This window comes from Sorex fumeus, unplaced genomic scaffold (genome assembly GCF_029834395.1).
Source record: "Sorex fumeus unplaced genomic scaffold, SorFum_2.1 ptg000037l, whole genome shotgun sequence".
NCBI classification, from domain to species: Eukaryota; Metazoa; Chordata; class Mammalia; order Eulipotyphla; family Soricidae; genus Sorex; species Sorex fumeus.
Window position 1 is genome coordinate 59408213 of NW_026606094.1, and position 24345 is coordinate 59432557.

At 36.7% G+C, this 24345-nt stretch overlaps 1 pseudogene; it reads right to left on the bottom strand.

Moving 5' to 3' along the window:
• Positions 1-402: 402 nt before the first annotated feature.
• On the bottom strand, positions 403-2844 carry LOC130027802 (ATP-dependent 6-phosphofructokinase, muscle type-like; annotated as a pseudogene).
• Positions 2845-24345: the final 21501 nt, after the last annotated feature.

The following is a 24345-nucleotide window of genomic DNA, read 5'->3' on the forward strand; positions in this document are numbered from 1 at the left end:
ATCAAAATGATATGTCATTTTCTCCATGCAGACCAGGCAACTAGAATAGCTATCCATATTTTCACTGATAAAGTTCCAGCACTTGCAGCTGACTGCTTGGTATGGCCACAATTCACATAGATAATATGGAGAGTATGTCAGTCCCAATGCTAAAGTCTGAGCCAAAGAATTTGTTGGATCTCGTAGCAATAATTACCACAAATGGGACAGAGACCTCATCAAATTGCTTTCTGTCCTCTATCAATTGCAGCCTCCTGCAGGTCTGAAAGCCTATAGTGATGATAAGTCTGGAAAGTTTGAGTGTCATTGGCACTGGTATGTTTCGAGCTCTTTTTTGGGTAGAGTCTTTTTAATTCCAATTTTTGAGTCATCTTGTCCAGTCCAATTCCAACATACTTCAAATCAATCTCCTTGATCTGAGCTTAGCAAGTGAGGCCAGTGCTCAGAGTTAAGGAGAATGGGATTCATCCATGTAGTCTGGACCCCCACATTCATCATAGCCTCCATGTCTGAGCTACTCTTAGCCTTTGAGGGTCTGACATGTACCAGGAACTTGTGTACCTGTTAGTTGTTCATGAAGCTCTGGACACTCGACTTCATGGTTTCATCAAATTTCACTTCATTTACAGCCTTGGTTACATGTCTGGTGACATGGACACAGACCATAAGGGCCATGTGTATAGCCTGGTAACCATAGAGGCTCACTATGAGATAACACTGTTTTGTCCTTCCTGCATAACCTCAAGTAGATTAGGGTTATTAGGTTGCTCCCATCTCAGTGCTCCCATTCCTCTGTGTTTATTTGTAACTTCTTTCTTTGTGCTCTGTTGACTTATAAATATTGTTTTTCTCTTCTCCCTAAGTCCTTTACATAGTTTATTCAGAGCAATGTCCTTTTTGTATGGATACAAGAAGACAGTATATGCTATGGTTTCGTAACATGACTCTCAGTGATATTTTCCTCCTGGCCATCTGTTCTCTCTTGACCTAAGCCTCAGCTGCCCTTACTTCCTAATGCCCTCCAAAGAAGGGTCCCAATGAGGGACTGGAAGGAACCAGGGCAAGTGGCAAGCTATGCGCTACACTGGCATCAAGATGGGCCTGGCCAAAGCGCCATAATGTTTAACTATAAGTAAAGAGCTTGGTCATGGACAAATGGTGTTATGATCCAAAAAGTAATAATTAGATTAGGACCCTGCTAGGGTTAGGAATGATTAATCTGGACTGATTGCTGTAGTCTGAGTCTGTGACAAGATGTTCCCAGGAGAGCTGCCCTATAAGCCTCAGTATAACTCTTACTATGCCCATACAAAACTAACTAGTATTAAGATGTTGATAGAGTTATTGGACTGAGGAAAGGAGAAAAACACCTTAGGATGTATTTTGCCCTTGGGCAGTCAGGAAGGGCTTTGGAATACCCCAAGTGGTGTTTCCTTTGTACCTGGTGGGCCCTCAGGAAGGGCTTTCTTATGTTGATTTTGCTAACAAACTGGGTATAGCACAGGCCCAGAGTGCTGGAGAGTTGGAGTGAGAGAGGAAGAGAGCTGGGGAGAGAGTCAGAAGGAGCAGGCTGTGAGATGGAGTGCAGAAAGACCAGCAAGAGAGACTAAGAGAAAGAATGTAGAATACGGGAGCAGGCATGTGGAGAGAGAGAGAGCCCAGTCTGTGAAATGGAGCATGGAGAGATGAACGGGAGAGACAGAAGGAATCAGCAATGAGGCACAATGTGAGACTAGAATGAGAGGCTCAGAGAGACTGGGGCAGGCATGTGGGGAGAATGGAATAAATGGCAATTGATCAAGCAACTGGCTTGGCCCTCCTTTTGTCCACCATCTGCCCCATGACTCAGGCTGCCCAGGCTGGGCCAGTGACCCCGGGGCCCCCCAAACCTGGGCAGCTAGGGGAAGAGCTGTTGGGGCCTCGCCCTGGCCACTTCCTTTATACAGCTCACCATATAGGTTAGTGTGTCTGGGGTCCCTTTCATGATGGTACCATCATTGCTTCCACATCCATCCTGCTACCTCCCTTGATGTCTACTTGGGTGCTTGGTTTCTCGTTTTTTGTCAAGTGCAACCTCAGTCACAAAGATGATATTGAGATAAAAACCGCAGGTTCTTGACTCACTAACCCCGTGACAAAGGTGTTTCCCCCATTCACCATCTGGTAGACATTTGGGGATAAAATCCAGTCAGTCCCAGAGGCAATCAAGGCCCATGTAACCATAGTGCTGGCCCAGAACTTCTAATAAAATGTCCTCTGGTTGCTGTGAGTAGCAGTAAAGGTAGTAACAACAAACAAAATTATCCAGTATAGGGCAGAGCCAGTGCCAATAGCTGTATCAATGCCACAAAAGTCATCATCAATTGAGCCAGCCAGGACTTGCAATGTTCAGGCAGCTAGATCCTATGGTCTCTTCGACTGTGATCTTACCTGCTTTCTGGAGGTCACTCAATAAATAACTCCTCTGGAATGAAATTTGTCATCACCAGTGTGGTTGCCATAACCTCAGGGACCCAGAGGTTGTTGGTCCCACATCTTACACAGTTTGGTGCAGCTTAGAGTCTTCCCTCTGGGTCCCAGAAGTCCTTGTACTGGGTACTTTGATTTCTGCATTTTTGCTGAACTGTCATGGAAACATTCTCCCAGGTGGCTTCCATTATATGATTCCCACCAGTCACCAGACTTTGAAAACTCTCATCAACAAAGACTCGAGCTCCAGATGAGCCACCAACTGGCCACAGCCCTGCCAACAGCATTTATAACCTGGCATCATCACCAGAGGTTAACACAGTGATAGCTTTGCTGATCCTGAGTCTAAGCTGTGTGATGCTCTTTGTGGGTCATGAATCGTAGCTCTCCTAGGTGGCAGCTTCATTGAACTGATCTCCATCATTGGGGATGGGGATCAGTAAGTTTTTTTTAATGATTATTAATATCAATACAGATAACTATGGAGAAATTTTGTACTTTAACTTATTCTATTAATCATTTAATAAATATCATGTTTGGGGCCACAGAGATAGTGCAGCAGGTAGGGTGTGTCCTTGCATGCAGTCAACCAAAGTTTGATCTTCAGCATCTCATCAGCAACCAATCCCACCCGCCTCCATTTGCCAGGAGTGATTCCTGAGCACAGCTGGGTGTGATATAAAAACCAAAAAAAAAAAAGAATGCTTGAATAACTTTTTAATATTTTTAAACCATAGACATAGTGATAAACAATATATAGTAAAAATAGTCACAATGATAGCTATTAATTCACTTTGTAGTTTACACATTATATCACTGTATATATTGGTTCACAAGCATAGTCATTATTTTTGCTAATGGTCAAATCATATGGGCCAATCATGAGCTAGAGAAGCAATAATATATAGTGAGGAAAATCCTCACATAGTCAGGATTTGTAAAAAAAAAAGCTACAAAACACTGGTTTTCAGAGCAAACATCAGATGTTATAGTTAGGAACATGTTTGGGATTTGCTAGTTATAAAATTCTATTGGGTTTGGCATAAACACTCAAACATAAACACTGGAGTAAACTATGTAATGACAGGGTTGCCTTGACCTAATTGTGATTTCTTCATATTGTTGTAAAAGAAACAATTATTGGAGAAGCCCCTTTAACTTGATTTCTACTAAAAATCCATTTTCCTTAAAATACATATATTTATAGTTTTAAGAGAGTTATCAAGACATTTAAAGGTATAATTATGTTCTGTACAGAAGGGAAGGAAAACAACCCAGGATAATTAAATTTGTTTCCTATATAGTTTTTAAGCTTTATATACAAAACCCTGCATTTGTGCCATTGTTTAATATAATTCCACTGTCTACATTCAGAATCCCTCCAAACCCCAAATTTAATGTGACTCACTTTGGACAGTGACTCATTTGTATTCACTTATCAGGCTGTACTGGGGGGATGTCCTCTTCAGGATGACTAATAAAACACTATATCCCTCAACCAAACAGCCACAAGCAAAAAAGATAAAATTAGACCACCACCTCACACAATGCACAAAAATGAACCCAAACTGTATTAAGGACTTAATTGCAAGATATGAAACCATAACATGCATAGAAAAAGACATAAGATAGGGGGAAATGTAGGTGAGAACCTCCTTGACATGAGTTATAGCAGAGATTTAGTGGCTTTACTTTAGAAGGCAAGCAAAACAAAACCAAAAATAAACCACAAATAATATTCTCAGCACCACCAGGAGTGGTCTCTCCCCATATAGCCAGGAGTAAGATCTTCTGAGCACAGCTTGGTATGGCAGAAAGTAAGAAAAGAGAGAAACACCTTCCCTGTGCGTGAAAATGCAGATACGAAGGACCAAGTAATGCAGCACCAAGCTTCCCTTCTCTAGAAGGAGAGGTGATATCTTATGTTTTCTAACTGACTAAGGTTTACTAATGGTCTTGAAAATCAGTGCATCTTAAAAACAAATAAGCAAATACAATCAGTGGAGAGGGGCAAAGGTAATTTAAATACATTTAGCATTAAATGCTCCCTCACACATATTTTATTTATTTATTTATTTATTTATTTTTATTTAAAAAATTTTTAATAGTGAGAGATCATGAGGTACAGTTGCAGACTTACACATTTTTGATTTTTGCGCTTGGTTTTTCAATTATACAATGATCAAATACCCATCCCTCCACCAGTGCCCATTTCCCACCACGGATCCAAGTATCCCTCCCCCCCTCCCCCCTCCCCCCCTCCCCCCCCCCCCGTCTCTGTGGCAGGGCATTCCCCTCTGTTCTCTCTCTCCTTTTGGGTGTTGTGGTTTGCAAAAGAAACATTGAGTGGCAATCATGTTTGGTCTATAGTCTACTTTCAGCATGCTTCTCCCATCCTGGGAGGATCCTCCCAACACCTTCATTTGGCGTTCCCCACTCTATCTGAGTTCCCTTTTCCCCTAGTATGTGTGGTTGGCCTCCAAGTCATGGAGTAAAATTTCTGGTACTAATCTCAGTCATTTTGGGTGTTAGTTTCCTATTTTGTTACTTTATGTTCCCCAGATGAATGCAATCTTTCCCTCACACACATTTTAAGGTATTTTCTCAACCTTCGTTTTCCATTTACTATAAATTGTGATGTGTTTGTCTGACGTGAGGCATCAACATTCTTAGCTTTGGTACAATGTCTCTAATGGGAGAAAAGAAATGTGCTTCCAGTTCTGGATATCTGCCTGTGGATGAAGAAGAAATGGAAGAAGATATTTCCTCCCCTACTATAAAGTAAAGACTGTTGCTTAGTATACTTTCATTGTTTAAGGTAAATCATTAGCTATAAAATGAAGTGATAATTTGCAACTGTGAATTATGATTTTGTTCCCATATTGTCTGTTGTTAAAGTAAAACACTGAGGGACTTCAAAAAATATCTTTTTTTCAACTTGACTTTTTTGTTTTTGCAAACAACTTTTGTGCTTTATCAAATCAAAGATGAAAGAGTCATTTACTTTAGTGACATCTACAGGCACTTTCAAAGAAAAACACTCATTTCTAAAGCTGAAACACTCCTTGACCAATCAGGATCCACATGTTGATTCAAACAAATGGTTAGTGATCTTCAAGATTGTATTTCAGATTCAGTTTTATATCAAAATATATCTATTTTTCTCCTAAACTTCATCAACATGTAGTATTCATGGAACCAGAGAGACAGTATAGCCTGAAAGGTGTTTGCCTTGCCTGTGTCTGACCTGGGTTTAATCCCCATCACCCTATATGGTCCTCCAAGCTTGCCACGGGTGATGCCTGAGCACAGCCAAATGTGCTTCACAAACAAAACAAAACAAACAAACAAAAAAACAAAACATGCAGACATATTGATTGTCCCCAATTGCATCTCATTCATCTAAGTCCAATGAAAATTTAATATTACCATTTGGGCTAAAACTGTATTATCTGGTTGACTTGTTATGGCTCATTTTGTTCACATAAATTGTACCTTTTATAAAATTTGACTAGATAAGGGGGAGTTTTCTGAAGACTCAAACATATAAGACTCATGCTAATTTCAAGCTTAAAGAGCTACAGCAGCTTGTGGTTCTTTCCAAAACTCTGTCCACCCAAAAAGGGTAAAAAATATCTTGGTGGTCATAGGATTCCTTGAGCTAGAAGACAGTAGGCAGCCACTGAGTTTAGTAACTTGAGTCTTATCCAGAACAACTATACTTATCACATCTGAGCCACCCTAGTACAAATAAACCTATGGACTGGTGGATACTGTTAGATTAGGCAAAGGAAGAGAGAGAGAAAGAGAGAGAGAGAGAGAGAGAGAGAGAGAGAGAGAGAGAGACAGAGACAGAGACAGAGACAGAGACACAGAGACACAGAGAGACAGAGACAGAGCCTTTATAAAAATTTAAATTAAAAAAACTAGAAGATTAAATAAAACTTCTCCAAGCCATGTGAGTACGGTATATCCCCTATAATACTGTTTAATTCATACTTTTAAACATCCTCTGTCTATAATAGTTTTGGCTCCCCTTTTTTGGATAAAACATTTCTTTAAAGCATCCAGTTAGGTACCAGTATTTATATTCAGGGAAATTATTTCACACTTCTATTATCTTGGGTTGATGGTAGATGCTGATACATTTGTGTAAAAAAAAGTTTCAGTCCTACTCTTTATGCCCAATGCCCAAATTGCTTAATCTGTGATATTTTTATTTCCAGGAACTGAAATTGGTCATGATCAGCCTTCTCTTTCTTTCCCTGCTCCTCCCCAGAGATGGCATATACATTGCTATTTTTTTAGTTAATCCCCTTTCACCTGGTTCTAATGAACAAAACATATAGTGAGACTTGACATGTTCAGGATCATGTCTCTATACACATGGTGGTGTTCAAAATTGAAACACAATAGACAGCTTCAAAAAATGAAATATTTGTTCCATTTTTCATGTAAGGCATGTGAAAGATTAGAACATTCAAAGTTCTCAGACGCCTACAATGGACCAGACATTTTTCTTTTGAGTTTCAAAGAAAACAATGTTAAAGGAACTACAACCAAATTCTACATATATACTGAATGCCAAGGTCCTCCAACCTTACCACTCCCTACTATTCGTATTGTGAATATACATTTGAATTATAAGTTATATTTCCCTGAGACCATAAAATTAGAAGTTATACACCAGAAGTTATACACCCAAATTGTAGCATGAGGGACAGGGTAGATGACTCAAATGGCTAGAGTTCATGACTTGTATGTGGGAGCCTCAACTTTGACCATCCTCCCACCCCCATCTATCACCACATGGTTCCCTAAGCACTACAGGTAGTAGTTCTCAAGCACTACAAAGTATGACCCCCAAAATGAACAAACAAAAGCACACAGCATCAGATAAATACATAATACGAATTCCCCGGTTTAAAAAAGACACATTCATTTCATTTACACTACACGATCTTATTAAAATCGACTAATGGGTCTGATGGCATTTTAAAAGAAAATCCCATGTTCACAAAAAAAAAATAGACCTTTAAGTAAAGATAAAATAAAATTATTTATGTAACTATTTTAAAATCACAAAGTTTATGATAGTTAATACACAGTTAGATAATTATAGCACATCAAACAAAGAAATGCTTTCCTCTTGCAGAATATTTAAATGTACTGGAAAAGTATCAATAAGCATGTCTTGTATAAATAATAAATGGGAAATATTATGAATTTTATTCATTTTTAATGTTGCCCCTCTGCTGCTTTTTTTTAACCAGAGAATAGAACTTATATGTATAAAATTGCATGGGAGGGGTAGAAGAAACAATTTTGCTATAAAATGTCCCTAACAATATGACCTATAAAACATGTATATATTATATTTGAATGATTTGTATAGTTTTGGAAAGAGAAGAAAAGAAAGAGAAAATAAGGATCTAATTAGCTTGTGGGCTGAATAACATCCAAAGACATTTAGGAAAAAAATACAAATTTGCTAGAAAGCAAGCCACAAAATTTTCTAAACATTTATGTCACACAGACCTCATTATTTGACTTCAACATAATCATTCAGAAATAAGTAGAAAGCCATAATATGTTTGGAAATTTAAAACATACTTCAAATCAAAAACAAAAATTGTGGAAATTAAAAATATTTAGAACTCAAAATATATTGCATATTAGTATAGAGAATTATAGTAGTATATGTTAAAACTTATAAAGTAAGTAAAGTAAAGGCCCTCCCGTTGATCGTCGATTTGCTCGAGCGGGCCCAGTAACATCTCCATTGGAGACTTTGTTGTTACTGTGTCTGGCATATCGAATACTCTCGGTAGCTTGCCGGGCTCTCCGAGAGGGGCGGAGGAATCGAACTTGGGTCGGCCATGTTGGCTGCGTGCAAAGCAGACGCCCTACCCGCTGTGCTATCGCTCCAGCCACATAGCTAAAACAGAGCTTAGAGATATTAGTTGCCTGAGAATGTTATAACATAAAATTGTGAAAATTAATACATAAGCAACTTATCATAAATGGGAGAAAAAATAGTAAAAAGAAATGAATGAGAATAGAAAAAATATAACAAATTCAAAACAAAGATACAATACAAATAATTAAATGTCAAAGTAATTTTGAAAAATGAACAGAAAAGCCCATGTAACGTTGTTTAAGAAAATAAAAGAAAATGTATGAGCATTAGACAGGAAAAGAAAGCTGGAGCAATAGTAGGATGCTTCCCTTGTATATCAACCACCAGTATTTAATCCCCAACATCCCCTATCCCATATCCCATATCCCAGCATCCCATTTTCCATATCCCTGATCACCACTTGTAGTAGTTCCTTAGTATTGCCAGGCAGGTGACTCAAAATAAGAAAGAAAGAAAGAAAGAAAGAAAGAAAGAAAGAAAGAAAGAAAGAAAGAAAGAAAGGTGAATGAAGTAATCATGAAAGGGTTTGGAAAGCAACTACAGATAGTTTTAACAACCTTGTATCACTAAATTGGAAATAACAATAATTAATGTTTTCAAAATAAAATAATGCACCAAAACCAATTGAAAGAGAATAATAAAATTTTTGAACACAAAAATTGATAGTTTACAGTTTATAGTCATCTAACAATAAAAACATTAAGATGAAATGATGTGACAGATAAGAGTTCCCAATAATTTTAAGGTCCATACTATAATTATATTATATTATATTATATTATATCAGCACTGTCCTCCCGTTGTTCATCGATTTGTTCATCGATTTGCTCGAGTGGGCACCAGTAATGGCTCCACTGTGAGACTTGTTACTGTTTTTCTGGCATATCGCCAAAACAGTAACGCCACGGGGAGCCTGCCAGACTCTGCCATGTGGGCAGGATACTGTCAGTAGCTTTCCAGGCTCTCTTGGTAGCTTGCTGGGCTCTCCGAGAGAGGTGGAGGAATCAAACCAGGGTTGGCTGCATGCAAGGCAAATGCCCTACCAGCTGTGCTATTGCTCCAGCCCTTATTATATTATGTTAATGTATATTAATTAAATTAATGCCATGGTCACAGTTCTCTCATTGTTCATCAATTTGCTCGAGCAGGCCCAGTAATGTCTCCATCGTGAGACTTGTTGTTACTGTATTTGGCATATTGACGTATTGGCATACGTCACAGGTAGCAGGCAATAAACTCTCGTTAGCTTACCGGGCTCTCTGAGAGGGGCAGAGGAATTGAACTCAGTTCGGCCATGTTGGTTGTGTGCCAGGCAAACGCCCTACCACTGTGCTATCGCTCCAGCCCTTATTATATTATTTAATGTATAATAATTATATTAATGTAATTCATTATATTAATGTAATTCTGTAAACATTAATCCAGAAAACTGATCAATGAAGAACACTACTTAATTTATTATTTTAAAGCTAGTAATAATCTGAGATCAAAATCAAAGGAGGCCACTAAACAAAAAGAAAAATTAGCTCCATATTATTAAAGAATATAGATGCATCTTATTAAAAGACTCAAGAACCTAATCCATCCATGAAAATAAAACACTAAACTTCAAGACCAATTAGGCATAAAAGATCACTATAATATATGAAAATCAAAGGTTGAACATATTAACGGGTCATAGGAGAAAAATCATGTAATTATTTCAAAATATCATATAATTATTCCAATTGGTGCAGAAAAAGCATGAAATGTGGTATGTGTGGTTTTAAAAAATTATAAGCACACCAGAAATAGAAAGGAATCTGATAAAGTGTTCATATAGGAGCCAATGGTCAATAGGATGTTTGATGGCAAATATGCTCATATTCCTTTTATCAAAGTTGAACTGTAGCAATGTCTGTAGCACTGTCCTCCCGTTGTTCATTGATTTGTTCAAGCGGGCCCAGTAATGTCTCCATTGTGAGACTTGTTACTGTGTTTGGCATATCGAATACATCACAGGTAGCTTGCCAGACTCTGCCGAGCGGGCAAGATACTCTCAGTAGCTTGCTGGGCTCTCCAAGAGGGCCAGAGGAATTGAACCAGGCTCAACTGGGATGGCTGTGCACAAGGCAAACGCCCTACCTCTGTGCTGTAACTGCAGAATTTAGTCTGCTATTATGCAGGGTTTGTATTTAGGCAATGGATCAATAACTGGCAAGAAGAATACAACATTCAAATGTTAGTTTGCTTTCTCAGAGATGCAAATTAAAGTGTCCCAGTTTCTGGAGATATGTGAATATAGCTCAAATCTTTAGAAGAGTTACTTCAGGTAAATTACTACTCCCAATAATCTAAGCAATGCAAAGTGAAGCTTGTTTAATGCAAAGTGATGCAAAATTCGGCATGAAGTACATCTGATAAAATAATAGTTTGGACTCTAGAAAAAGTCTGGCTTCATTTTCTGAAAACAATGATAGCAATCTGCTTTACACTAGAAAAAAATTATCTGTGTGGTCAGTATTTCTGTATCCTTTAAAGAAAAACAGGATAAACACATTGAAATGTTGTGCTTTTTATTTAATATTATATTTTAAAAGGATTATAGGCCTAAAATATCAATATACTGCTAAGACAACCAGGGTATTATTTATTCTTATTTTTCATTATAATTTAGTGTCTCTTTAGTACCAGAAATATAACACTGATTTTAAAAGTAATAATAAAATGGAAACATTGCTTTAGTAACTATGAAAAACTTTACTTTTATTTATAATGTATATATAATTCTTTATACCTTGATGTAGATGCTGTAGATTTCATTCAATACATTTTGAGCACCTATGTGACTCCAAGTAAATTGCTAGGCACTGGTCATAGGAAATAAAAAGTTGTAAAACTGTTTCTCCAGAAGTTTTGAGTTTAGTGGAAGTTTTGGGTTTTGGGGTGTGGGGAGGGCTTTGGGGTGAGGTGCTCAGGACTTACTCCTGGTTCTGCGCTCAGGGGTTAGTCCTAGTAGTGTTCCAGAGACCATAAGCAATTCCAGATCAAATCAAGGTAAGCCATGTAAAAGGCAAGTGTCTTAACTCCATACTACCTTTCTGGCCCACATAAACCTTATTTTAATATTACTTTCATTTTATTAATTTAGAGTGGGCACATCTAGCAGTGCTTACAGCCTATTCCAGGAAACATTTTCTAGAATTGTTCCAGGTGTGGTCAAGGATAATGGAGTACGAGGAATCAAACTGGGGTCAGACACATGCTATCCTCCAAAGTACTGTGCTATCTCATATTTTTATTTTATTTTTTGTTTGGTTGAAGTAACATTGCATTATAACATTAAATGCTTAAAGAGTGACATATACCTATTTGGAAAAGGATGGAAAAGGCAATTAATAGACTATTAATAAAAGTTATTTCTGAGTGGTGAGATCATACATTTATTTTTTCTTTTATTCTTTGGTGCTCTCCAGATTTTGTAAACTGAAACTTGTTTTCCTTTTATGGTAAGGAACATAACGAGGGACCTTTATGAGTGAGCATCACTAATAAGGCTATGAGCATGAATATGACTATAAATCTGCTTCCAAAGAAAAATCAAAGTTGATGGATAAAAAATGCAATGTAATTATTGAAACATTTTCCAAAAGAACACTTCCCTTGTCCACTTCCCAGCTGCAGGGTTTAACAAATTCTGGTGAGAGGTAGAATGGTCTTCCCTCTAGGCATGTCTTCACAGAGCCAAGTCTTTGGCCTCTCTGCTCAGTGTTGTTTGAAAAAGTAGGATCCCAGGTGGAATTTGCTTCAAGTCAATTGGAACTCTTAAACAGAAAATTAACATTCCTGTGGTACTGTACTTAACAAATATCCTCTCCAGGGGTGTTTTTGTGTGAAGAATGTGGAAAGAAAATAAGCAGTAGTCACTTAGGAAAAATTTGAGGTTCGAGATCACAGTCTCTATTCTATTTCCCATGTCTCATTTTTCTTGTGTGTATGCACATACGTGTAAGTGCACATACACACACACGTGCGTGTGTACACACACACACACAATCAGGCATGCACGTACACATGCATACATGCACGTGCACATTTCAAGGGGAGGATTTAATTTTAAGAAGTTATTTGAAAGTAAACCTGAATGAGAAATGTACAGATTTGAAGTGGAAGAATCTTGGCCCCACAGTTGTACCCAAAAGAATTGTGCTATCCAATACCTTTTCCATGGTACTTCAATGAGAAGTTCATAGATTACTTAAAAACATGATGTGCAAACAATAAAGGAAGCAGACACATGCACAAAGAAGTTATAAGGGGCTAGAAGTTTGTGCTTTCTCAAGGGGCTAGAAGTTTGTGCTTGCTCAACTTTGCATTTCTACTCTGCCGAGCCAAATGCTGACTAAAAGTCAATCCTATTGTAAAAAATTCATTCTGAGGGCCAATGCGAGAGTATAGTGGGTAGGGCTCTTGTATTGTACACACATGGCCTGAGTTAAATCCTCACCACATATGGTTCCCTGAGCTTTGCCAGAATAGATCCTTGAGTGCAAAGCCAGGAGTAAACCCTGGGCACCAGCAGATATGTCCCCCAAACCATAAAAAAAATCCACAAATTATTTCAATAGAAAACAACCACTATAACTATATAACTAGAGTCAAAATGTAATGCTTTAGAAGTATTTTTTCCACGCATAGAATATTTACTTGAAAATACTCAAATTTTAATGAAAATAAAGTATTTTATGCTGCAATAATACTTTTTTTTAGCAACATACAAAACCCTGATGTAGTGGCCAAGGAAATACCTCAAAGGAATGAGTATAAGTGCAAGGGCACAGGTTTAACACTTAGCGCTGTGTGGTTCTTCAACACTGCAAGTTGTAGCCCAAGTGGCCCCAAGCACCTTGGGGTGGACCTCCTGGGAAGTACATTGCTAAAAGTGACCGCAGACCCACAAACAATTCTGGGGAGACCCTCGTGTGAAAAAAATCAACAAACCAAAGAATCTGGAGAGGTAGGAAATTTGCACACTACCGGAGGGAATGTATGTTGGTGTAGCCACTGAGGGAAATAGTATAGGTGTTCTTTAAAAAATTCAAAGTAGGGGCACCATGCAATCCAGCAATCCTGAGTCTGGACATGTGTCAGTATCTCCAAGAAAGATTTCCACTCCATGTCCACTGTATTGTTAGTCATAATAGCCAAAACATGTTCATCAATGGACATATGGAGAGATATAACCTGGATATACAACGTATGGATTTATTGAGTTCTTAAAACAGAATTCTGCTTGTTTTTGATGAATGGATAAATCTGCCGAATATTATGTTTAATGAAAGAAACCAGACAGAGAGGACAAATATCACGTGCATTTGAAGAATTTAAAATTCTCAAACTCACAGAAGCAGAGAACAGCGTGCTTGAAGGGTCTGAAAGAAAGCAGAAATTGAGAAGGATTTGTCCAATGTTACACAGTTTTAGTTGTAAAAGATGATACAAGGAGGATATTGTATAAAGCAGGGATATACCTTTAGATGTGTTTTTCAAGAGCAAAAGAAGTATAAGAAGAATAAAGGAAGAAAGCCTGAAACTGAGAAAGCACAAAATAAAGAATAGAATTTTTTCATAATACTGTTAAAAGTTAGACAAACTGATTCTCAGGAGAACTAATTAATTAGTTAATTCATGCTTGATTAATCTATTATAAAGATGACAACAAAATGCTCTTCCCTTCTGCCTGCCAAGAGAAAAGCAAATTTGTTCCCTGCCAAATCTGAAGAGTAGAATTAAACTCAATAAACTTTGTAAAAATCCTACTCCTTTCTAAGTTTGATGTTTTGCTGTGTGTCCTTCTAGTAGTTTCTGAAAAAAGGCATAATTCATTCAGTTTAAGAAAATACTAAAACCTATTTTGAAAGAGGCAGGAAGAGGTGGATAGTCTACTCTTTATTTTGTTTAGAGTTAGTAATTCTCCCCTCACCTTCCCCACCCCCACTTTTTTTTTTTTGCCACAACCAGCAGTGCTCAAGGATTATTCCTGGCTCTGCACTCAGAGAACACTGTTGGTGGGACTCAAGGGACATATGGGGTGCCCAAGATCAAATTTTGGTTGACTACTTGTGAAACAAAAGCCCTAAACATTGTACTATCTTTCCAGGCCCTGAGTTAGTATTTCCTTGAGTCTGTTACGGTAAATATAAGCATGGTATTGAGGATCTGAATTATGGTACACAGGGAAAAAAACCTACATACGTACATACTCATACATACCAAAACTTCAATAATGTAACCAACAAAGAAAGTTATCATGTAAGTATCTAAAAGATGCCAATAAAAAGATGTTTGATCACAAGTTAGAAATCAATAAAGGTCATAGATTCAGAGACCTAAGCAGATCATCATTCTTTTTTCAACCACATTTTAATTCTATTCAAAATTTCAAAATTCTCAGGAATCTTGCATATAGAAAAGAAGTAACATCAAATCAATATAGAAGCAAAATAGTAAAAAAAATAGCAAATAAAATGGCATATATAGATTATTCAGATTATCTTAATAAACCAAAATAAAAAATAAAAAAAATCCATGTTTACACTGGCTTCATATTTCCCTCACATTTCCATAAGTAACAGAAAAGAAATAAATGTCCGATTAATCAGAGTCATAGAAATCAGGTCATCTACACCATTAAGTACTGAATATTACTGAATTTCCATCTACTACCGAAGTATGCTTTCATAGCAATCCTTTATATATTTATATTCTTTATATTTATATATTTTATATATAACAATTTTATATAATATAATAAATAATCTATCTACATAATATTATAATATATTATATATTATATTTACATATTAATATATTTATATTCTTTATATATCCTTTATATTCTTGTTAAAGTGACATGGATGTTACCCTTTCAGTAACAGTATAGCAAACCTCAGTGCCTTCAAGGAAAATCAGACACAGACACAGACACACACACACAAAGACAGAGACAGAGACAGAGAGAGAGAGAGAGAGAGAGAGAGAGAGAGAGCGGGAAAGAGAGAGAGAGAGAGAGAGAGAGAGAGAGAGAGAGAGAGAAGTGTCTGCCATAGAGGCAGCTTGCAGGGTTGGGCAGAGGGACACACAGGAAGGAATCTGGGGACATTAGTGACAAGAAATGTGCATTGGCAAAGGAATGGGTGTTGGAACGTTGTATGACTGAAACTTGATCATGAACAACTTTTTAACTGTATGTCTTATGGTGATTCGACAAAAAATATATATAAATATATATCCTATCTCTGCCTAGATCATAAAATTTACTTCATTTATTTTTACTTATCTTCTTTGCTCTGCAGCAACTTAGTATTAATCTCTACATAAAATGTTCTCAGCCCCGGGACCCGCATGCCTTTGTTCCTCTGCCAGTACCTTCTTGCGCATGGAGAGTGGTCTCAGCATGGTTGTGGCTGGTTCTGGAGGTCTTCAGCCGCCGGGGCTCTGCTCGGGGTGGAAAGGGAAACTCAACACACAATGGAATACCCTCAGCTATAAGGAAATATTAAATCACTGTGTTCATTGCAATATGATGCAGCTGGAGGGTATCAAAAAGTCACAAGTAAAAAAGGGATGATTACCAGATTGTTTAACTCATTCATAATATAGAGAGAAACAAAACAAGGGCGCCGTATAATCCCATCAATGGCCAAGGCCCAGAGACTATAAAAACCCAGCTCCCGGAAGCGCGGCCACATTTGTGGACGTGTGACATCTTCTTATCTCATTCTTAGTTTGGACAACCTGGCAGGCTACTGAATGCAACCTGTCCACACGGCAGAGTCTGGAAAACTCCCCATGGTGTATCCAATATGCCAAACACCAGTAACAATGATGGGTCTCATTCTCCTAACCCTTAAAGAGCCTTGAATATAGCACTTTTTAAAATCTCAGGGCTAGGACGAAGGAGACATTACTGGGGCCTGCTCGAGACAATCGACAAACAACAGGATGATCGTGATCATGATCATGAAAATGTTTTCAACAGAATACTTCAATTGTATTGTTTACTTGATTTAAATTTTACTTCGCGCAAGACTTTTTAAAGCCAGCACCAAACATCACTTCTTGGTTCTCGGTCTCTGATTTTCCCTCCTCTCTAAATAAAGGTGGCCATCACCAGCTTTGCTCATTGGTGTTGCCTCTGTAATATCTGTTAAATATAGGCCACCACCTGGTACCTGTTTCAGTGACAAAAAGTCAATTAAAAAGTCTGAGAAACTGAATGCTTAAGTTAACTTTCTGAGTGACTCCCCTCAAACCAATAAAATATTCACTTCCAAAATATACTATTTTTAAACTACAATTGAAAGTAACTAATTTCCTAGGTATCTAATTATAAGAATATAGGAAGATGCTTGTCAGCATCTCAACCTGAGATATGTCATTTCCTTTTTTATTTTATGACTTGATCTGCATCTTAGAGATTTCTCTACAACTCAACCAGAGATGGTTACTCTTGGCCTTTCATATTCTCTTAATCATGTGTCATTGTGTCATTCTATTTATCTCTCTGTTTCTCTCCTCTTATCTCTGCCTCTCTCATTTTCCTCTAAATAAAACTACTTTTACTAAAAAAAATATATAGGAGGAATGTAAAGAGAGAGATGCTCAAGACTTGACAAGATTTGGGAAACGTCTCTGCTTCTAAATCTAAATGGAGACGATTTTGTGAAAATTAATACTTCTAGTGCACAATCTGCAATCTATTAGGCACTCATTTATGTTCCTCTACATTAACTTAGTTCTTACTTTGTAACCAACTTCATTTTCCACCCTATCCATAGGGTTAAAAGTTCTATTTACAGACTCTTACTAAGATGGGGTTTCAGCTCTCTTCTATCTTACCCTCCATGTGGTTTCGTTTTTGTTATGGAATCTTTTTAATGTCAGATGTTGCTAAGCAATATTTTTTCCTGGTTTGATTAATTTAGTTCTAGTACAAACAAAAATATATCCAAGTAGTTTGGTCTTCACTAAGTAACATTTTTTCCAAAATAAATACATTCAACTTTTGTGTCAAAAAACTTATGATGTGGTTCCAGAACCTCACAGAGCTGCTGGTGATCGTAAACTTAGTAGTTTAAGAACTTTACTACACATTGTTAGTATAAATACACTCAGAAGAAATAAGTGATGAAGCACTCTAAAGAAACAAAGTTATTCTAAAATTAGTTTGTGGGGGGAATATGTATGACTTTCAAGTTATAAGCAAACAAGGAAGAAGTAAAACCTCTTTGAAATTATTTCTTTATCTGGAAAGTGCACGTAAAACGTGATACTTAATCTTCAGGGTGAAATAAAAAGCCTGATATGCCACAACACAGGCAGAACAAGGAAACAGATCACTGACTAACCATTTTGAAGAATAATCAACTGAGGTTCTACAAATCCTTATGATTTTAGAGTAAACTGGTAAAGGAAACATAAATAGTTTTTAACTACAGTTTACTAATAAAATAATAAATCTTTAGTGACAGCTTCAAAAGTATTGACATTAAAAGACCTTTTCTTATTTACTTTTGTTTGTTTGGTTTGGTTTGGCTTGGGCGGCCACAACTAGTGGTGCTTGGGGCTTTCTCCTGGCTTTATGCTCAGGGATCACTCCTGGAGGGCTCAGAGATCAAATAGGGTACCAGAAACCAAACCCCCTGGAGCTCAGGGCTTACTCCAGACTCTGTGCTCAGGGGTGATCTTTGGAGGGCTCTGGAATCATATTGGGTGCTGGAGGTTGAACCTGGGTCAGTTGTGCACAAGGTAAGGGCCCTACCAGCTGTGTTATCGCTCAGGCTCTTATTTGCTTTTGAAGTGTTAGCTGATTTCCTCTAATTGTTACATAATTTTATTTCCCATGAAAGTAGCTAAGATCTTTATTTGGTTTAGGAAGGTGACATGATTCAAAGTAAGGAGGGGTAGAACAATTTTTATTTTATGCAGAGAATGTTTAGGTAGTCTCCTTTAAGATTTCATCCTATATTGCAGCCACGTTAAAATGTCAGAGTATTTTATGCATTGGCCAGCGCTACCAACACTGCAGAGCTGTGAATTCAGAAATACCCACTATGCTATAAAGAATGGACATGGCAGTGTTATCAACACTGCTTTTGTTATTTAAAGGAATGCATGAGAGGAATTGAAGGAAAATGGCAGGCAGCTGAATCCACAGTGAATCTTTTCTTTAGTTAAAGTTGTAGATTGTAATCAATGACAGAAGGAATGAGCTTGGTGAATCCCACAGAAGAGTTTTTGAGATACTTTTATTGCACAAAAAAGCTTTTGAATGAGGAAATAGGCATTTAAATTGGATGACCTCCGTCAGATATTTTACTCATTTCCAGAAAGTCATCTTCAGAAATGAACAATATTTCTAACTGAACAATCACAGTATTTCAACATGCACAAGGAAAATGAAAGGGAGGACAGAGTTATGATGAAAGCCTGTACTATTATGACCTTTCTCATGACCATAATTGATGGATGTGCCCCTGAAACATTCACAAGGCTGTTGATATATTTAGAAATGTGCCGGTGACTCATTAAGCCCATAATTTTGCCGTCTATAGGGGACAGATTATTCCTGTAGCTATAGGACAACATACCGCCCAAACATGTGGTTCTTGCAAGTAGAATCATTTTCTATAGAATTCAAAGTTCTCTCCTTTTTGAAATGGTACAGACTAGGACCAGGATTTTCCAAGTTCTTTCTTTCTTTTTTTTGTAAAAATAAAACTGTAAATTTTGGCTAGAATTAATATCAAAATAATCAAGATCAGAACAATTCTGCATTTATTCTGGAATAAATTAGAAGTGTTGAAAGTGTTTGATTTAGAAATTTATACTGACTTCTGGGATTTTTATAGAATTTAGAAATGTGTGTGAATCAATACAGATGACAGAGAATATTCAAGGGTTATAGATTGTTAGGGCATGACTCTGGATCTCTGACCGCAAGGAAGGGCCACGCAGGAATGCAGTCAGCAAGCAGGTAGTTTATTGAGCTGGCTAGCCAGGGTCAAGCCATCAGGCAAGACCCGGAACTTCTTCAAAGGGGATCTTATATAGGCTTTCACTGGCCATTACAGCAGAGCCTGCGCATTTCATGGGTGGCTAGCGGGTATCTGCTAACTCAGACATTTGGTTATCCTCTATGTTTACCTGGCTCCCTTTAATTTACAGCTCTTGGTACCTGCATTCTGGTGGAGGGAAAAGTTACTAACAGAGGTAACAGATAAGGAAGAGCCAACAAATGGTTCCAGAATTTTCATCCCAATAAGGAAGGGTCAACAAATGGAGACAGAATTTACATCTCAAGGCTTTACCAGGGAGGGGGCAGGTAAGGAAGAGTTACTAATTAGCAGAGTTTAGCTCTGAAATTTCCCTCGGGGTCCCAAGGGACTTTACATAGATGATATCTAGTGCTATAACCTACCCCAAATGTAGTCCTAGATTAAGACAAGAGTGAGAATGGGACAAGAAAAAAAAAGTAAAAGAAAACTTCAATACATTAAAATAAAAATGAGAAAGAAATTTAAATACAGGTTCCAAAAGCACAGAGGTTTTCAAACAGGATCATTAATTTTTGTTATATTTTATATATAAAGTGATGAGAATTAAAATGAAAGTCTTATAAATAACTAAAGAAAGAGGCCATGTAACTTACAAATGAATAAGGTGAAAATAAGAGCAAATTTTGTCCAGAAAAAAAATAACAGAATATATGAGAATGGGAAGATAAGTTAAAGCAGGGGGAATGGTGCAGAGCCAGAGATATGGTTTAAGTGACTTGTACATACCTAGTATGTACAAGTTTCTGGTTCCATTTTCATTAGCACATCACCTCCTGAATTAACACTGGTTGTAGTATAAAAAAAAAAATGTGCAACTGAGAAATCTACACACAATGTGAATATCTTCCAAATGTAGTCAAATTAGACTTTTTAGGCAAAAAAAAAGATAAATTTTATTACTATCACACATACTTATAGACGTAAAAGAATATTTTATAGGCACAAAAATATAAGACTGAAGGAAAATATATGAAAAATAGAGATCTCTCAAAAACGTTAAAGTGAAAGTAAACAAAAAATATCTTTGCATTTAAGGCATTAAAAGGAATTTGCATAATGCCAAAACAGAATATACAAATTTCATAACAACAATAATAACAAAAATTGAATGCTATAATTAAAAATAAACTGTTGAAAGATTCTTTTACCTACATATGAAGGTACATAATACTATATGGAAGTATGCTAAAATTAGAGAGCTCTATGGTTAATGTGAGGGTATGAGATTAAAACAACAGAACAGAAAAAACAATTTAGGCTATTATTAGTTTGATATATTTGAACTTTCTAGTAGCATAATATCTTGGAAACAATATTCTTTCTTAATTAAGTTACCTGTGTATCTTTAGCAAAATATTACTAAGGCATATATGTATGGTTTAAAATAAAATTTGCAACTTACTTTGTTCCACTGGAATAGTTAACTCTGTACATTCTTGATTACTTTGCTTCATTGAACATCTTTAAATAAAGGAGTATACATACACCATGAATATTGATTCTTCCCATATATGAACAAGAATATACTTATTTGTCCACTTACTTAGACTTCTTTAGTTATCTGAACTTATAATATTCAACACATTCCCATGATCTTTCTTAAATTTATTCATAATAATTCCATGCTTTTGAGTTCTATTATAAAAATACTTTATAAAATTTTTACTAAGCAATTCTTTTTCTTACCTTTTTTGTTTGTTGTTGTTGTTGTTTTGAGTTTGGGGCAACACTCAGTAATTGCTAAGGAACTACTCCCAATCTGTGCTCAGGAGTCACTCCTGGAAGTGCTCAGGGAACCACAGGCATTGCCAGGGATCAAACCCAGGTTGAATGGCAAGCATCTATCATACTGAACTGTCTCAATTTCCCTATATTTCTAGCTGACACAGAAGTTTACCGTCAGCCCTTACTATGTGATGAGTGGGGGTCATCTATGCTTTATTGATATGCTTACCTGGAATCCTACATGTCAGTGTTTGCATTTTTGGCCACGGGATCTGTAGGAGGTCTTACTCATTTAGATCCCATTGATTTTATATCCTACTTATTTGATGTTTATGGAAAAAAAATATATATATATATAGTGTTCACCAGTATATGCTGGTACTCACACATATGTGCTCACCTATCTTTACTTTTTTTTTTTTTAGTGGAGATGCTCACTGTGTGCTGCACATCTTAGTTGCAGAGTTTACACTTATCTGGTTGCATGCACCAGAGATTAACCACTGTTTTGTGACATCAGGGGTCCTACAGAGTAGAATTTCTGATGCTGCTCAGTACAGGTGAGTGACGCCAGGAATAGGACTCAGGGTTTCATGCTTGCAAAGCAGGTGATTTTAGTCATGAGTCATTCCCTGGGACAATGTCTGAGAATTTTTATTATGAACAGATGTTTGATTTTGTCAAATTATTTTCTTCCATCTACTGAGATAAGCATTTAAATCTGTTTATACAGTATATCATGCTGCTTGATTTCCTAATGTTGAATCAGCTCTGTTTCTAAGATCATCTTATTCATGTTGCAATATTCTATTTTGTATATATTACTGGATTGTATTTGTTAGAAAAATTTTTGAAGATTTTTGCATCTATATTAATGCTGACCTTATAGTTGATAATTATACCTCTCTAGCTTTTGGAAAATTTTGTGTCTAATTAGTATTATTCTATTCTTACATTTTTGGCAGAATTTGCCAGTCAATCCATCTGGTCCAGAATATTTTCTTGTTGGAAAATTTTAGCTACACATTCAGTATCTTTACAAGATATTTAGTCATAGGATGTCCTACTTCTTTTTCTTTTCTTTTTTTTTTTTTACAAAACTTTGGCAGTCAATGTTTTTTAAGGAATTTGTCCATTCCTTGGAGTTGACCATATTTCTATAACTATTTCTCTCCTCTTTTTCTCCAGTTTGCCAAGTGGCTTATTAATTTTAGTGCTGCTCTAAACAACAAGGATTTTAATTCCACTATTTTGCTATTTTTCCTTGTAAAATACTGGATTTTATCCTCTTATTTTTATAGTTTCCTATACTTGCTTTCTATGGATTCAATTTGTACTGTTTCTTAATTTTCTAAGATGGAAATTTAGATAATTAATTTCATCCCTTTATTTTTTCTAAAAAAACTCCACTGCTACCAATGTGCCTCATAACATACCCTTTTTCCCATGAATCATTTATAAATCTGTTACTTAATTTTAAAATGTGTAAATAGTCAATGTACTTTATTTTTGATTTATCTGTAGGTTAATTCCTTTTGTATTGTCTAATGCATTGTGTATGGTTTTAATTATTTTGTACTGGTTGTTATCTGTCTTGTGAGCCAGAATGTTATCACTCTTGAATATTCCTTGTACACTAGAAAAGAATGAGTATTCTGCAGTTATCTGGTAATCTTATAAGTAACAATTACCTTAATTTGATTGCTTATTTTGTTTAGGTTCTCTTTTGATACTGATTTTCTTTCTACTTGAGTTACCCTTTAAACACACAGAGAAAGAAAAAAGTTAACTTTCTAATTCTAATTGCGGATTTATCCAAATCTCTTTTTTGATCTCTGTGCTTGTATTTGCATTTAAATATCTGCTGATTGTTGCATTACAATACACTTATATTGTAATGCCTGTCTTCAATCCAGAAACATTTAATTTTTCTATTATTAAAAATTAAAAGTGCTGAGTATCATTAGTAAACAGGAAGTGCAAATTAGAACCATAACATGACACTACACACTTAGTTGGGGGACTAAAAAAAAAAAATCTAAAATTTCTACAAGTCTGATATTATTAACATAGCAAGGATGAAGATCAACTAATGGCTACATACACCCTTTGCTAGAATGATTTAGCTGCTTGAAAAGATTTTGCAGCTTTTATGAGTTAAACATAAGCATGCTAAATGACCTGGCAATCTCTTTTTTTTACCTTTCAGTTATCTCTACCTTGACCTTTCCCTACCTCACTTCCAGGGATTTTGCTTTGTCTTCCACTCCCTTCCCAGTGATACCTTCTCTTCCACACTGATACCTTATTGACTGATATCTTATTTAGTGTTCCTCTAAAATTAGCAAGAACAGCATTTCCGGAGCGATAGCACAGGGGGTAGGGTGTCTGCCTTGCACGTGGCCAACCCACGTTCAATTCCTCTGCCCCTCTCGAAGAGCATAGCAAGGTACTGAGAGTATCTCATCTGCACGGCAAAGCCTGGCAAGTACACGTGACGTACTTAATATGCCAAAAACAGTAACAAGTCTCACAATTTGTTGTGAGACATTACTGGTGCCCGCTCAAGCAAATCAATGAACAACAGGTGGACAGTGACAGTGACAGTGACCATCTATTAGTCTACGCACCAAACTATCTTTGCCAGTGTACTCTGTCTTCCCTTAGTTTTATTCCCTGCTATTCATAGTTCCTCTTAAGCCTAACCCCTCCAGCTATGAGCTCTTAGCATGGCTCATGCACTGAAGGATGTCACTCCTGCAATGAGCTGTTGTCACTGTTGGAATTAATCAACATTCCATGAGCCATCTGAACATAATCAACTTGCAATTTCCTTTATGTGGATCAAAAACTTTATGCATTCCTTCTTTTCATTCAAACTATCTGCTACTCCCACAGCCTCTACTTTCTTCTATTCTACCAATGTGAAGCAATTTTAGTATTTATTGGTAGGGGTGGAGGTTGGGGAATTATACTTTCTGGCTGCGTATCTAGTATTCACCAAAACAGATTCTATAAAGCAGCAGTGCATAAATAAATTCTGAGCTAGGCTTGTAATTTAATCGTGTTTATAAAACAGGCATTTTCTTGGGAAGTTGGAGAGATTGTATCAGGGCGCTGGGCACTTGCCTT